Genomic DNA, 1653 nt, shown 5'->3' with positions numbered 1-1653 from the left:
CACACACACACACATGATTCTTTTGTTTTCCATTTCTGAACTATACACGCGTGCGCCCACAGCTCACCTCTTCAGCGCCGGGTCCAATGCCCTCATCCGTGTTGGTCCGTGATTAATTAAAATCTTATAATCCTAACCATTCAGTCTTGTTAGCAGATGTGTATGCATGAAGGAAAAGAACTGTATTATCTAATGTATCCTTCCGTGTTTTTGTTAGCTGATATATATATATATATATATATATATATGACTGCTATTTCTAGCATGTGTATCCACATAGAGGCTCTCCCGTTGCCTCATTTCTTCGTGTGGTTTTGTAGCAGTTGCAAAGTACTAGAAGCCTTCCTCGGCATCTTTCATTTCCTGTCCCACTAAAACCTTGGACAGGAGGCTTCTACTAGCTCCGAATCGACCAAAACTTAGCGAGTGGTTTTGGTAACGGAAACTGAAAGAAGCCTGTCTCTGTGTATATGTTTGTCGCTCACAACTGGCGCTAGTTTGTTTACGTCCCCCGTTATTTTGCTGTTCGGTAAAAAGGGATAGAATAAGTACCAGGCTTTAAAAAAAAAAGTCCTGGGGTCAATTTGTCCGCGTAAAAAAAAACTATTCAAGGCTGCCCCAACATGGCCGCAGTCCACCAACTGAAACAAGTAAAAGATATATTTTTATATATATTCCTGATGTTGTTTACACAATCAGCTCAATCCTGGATGTAAAGTGTTTACAGCTGCGACCATTATTCCGTTTCAACACGTGTATATATGTGGTTAGATGGATAATTGTCTATTTCTAACAGGCTGATCGATTTCGTGGTTTCTTGTTCCGCTTATTTTGTGTAGTAATCTGCTTTTCCAGACAGAGACAGATCAGGAACGTCTCTGGATGTGTAACTTAGTGTATTGTTTACATGCATAGCTGAAAGATTTAAAAGTTAATTTGCTTCGCTAGCATATTAAAGCCTTGGGTTCGATTCCATGTACAGGAACATAGACAATTTTCCTTTCTGCGATATTTTTCGAATAACTGTATGTAACTCCGAAGTCCCTCCCATACCTCAGGATAGGGTAAAGGGCTAATATTTTTACCTCATTTTATATTTCGATTCTGAAAAAGAAGGAAAATATTTCTTTCAAAAAATTTCATTTTTTATTTCTATTCTTAATTTTAACATTCATCAACTTCTGTACCATTCTCCTCTCTTGTTATATGAAGGGACTTCGAGGGACAGCTAGTCTTAAATTCATCATTTTAACCATATGTTTGAGAGGACCCAAACATTTGAATGAAGGCGGGTACGTTGAATTTGTGTAGCTTATCAGGGTGGACTGTTTTATATTGAATCTTTTCCGAGGATTAAATCCCAAACGGTTTTAATTTTATTTAATGTAATATTTTTCTTTCGAAAATTTATTTTCATTCATTTCACAGAAAATTTTTATGCTTCTGGGAACAAGTATGATCGGACAGTTCGTATTTTAAAAACTATAGGTTAAAAAAAAAAATCGAAGAGCTGAAATTTTAGAATTTATGGGATTGGGGTTAGATTTTAAAAAAACAAAAACAGTTTATTTGAATAATCGTTTGAATTCTCATGTGTAGAACACAAATTCTCAAAAAAATTATCTGAATATTCCCCCAATTTTTTTTTTTTTT

General features: G+C 35.6%; 1 protein-coding gene across 4 annotated transcripts in view; it reads left to right on the top strand.

Annotated features, from left to right (window-relative positions):
• Positions 1 to 1653, top strand: part of LOC106878581 (protein C-ets-1) — a 192268-nt gene that overhangs the window by 133724 nt on the left and 56891 nt on the right. The gene's annotated exons all lie outside the window — the stretch shown is intronic.

The sequence above is a fragment of the Octopus bimaculoides genome, chromosome 5, assembly GCF_001194135.2.
Source record: "Octopus bimaculoides isolate UCB-OBI-ISO-001 chromosome 5, ASM119413v2, whole genome shotgun sequence".
NCBI classification, from domain to species: Eukaryota; Metazoa; Mollusca; class Cephalopoda; order Octopoda; family Octopodidae; genus Octopus; species Octopus bimaculoides.
This window is presented reverse-complemented; position numbering and strand designations above follow the sequence as displayed.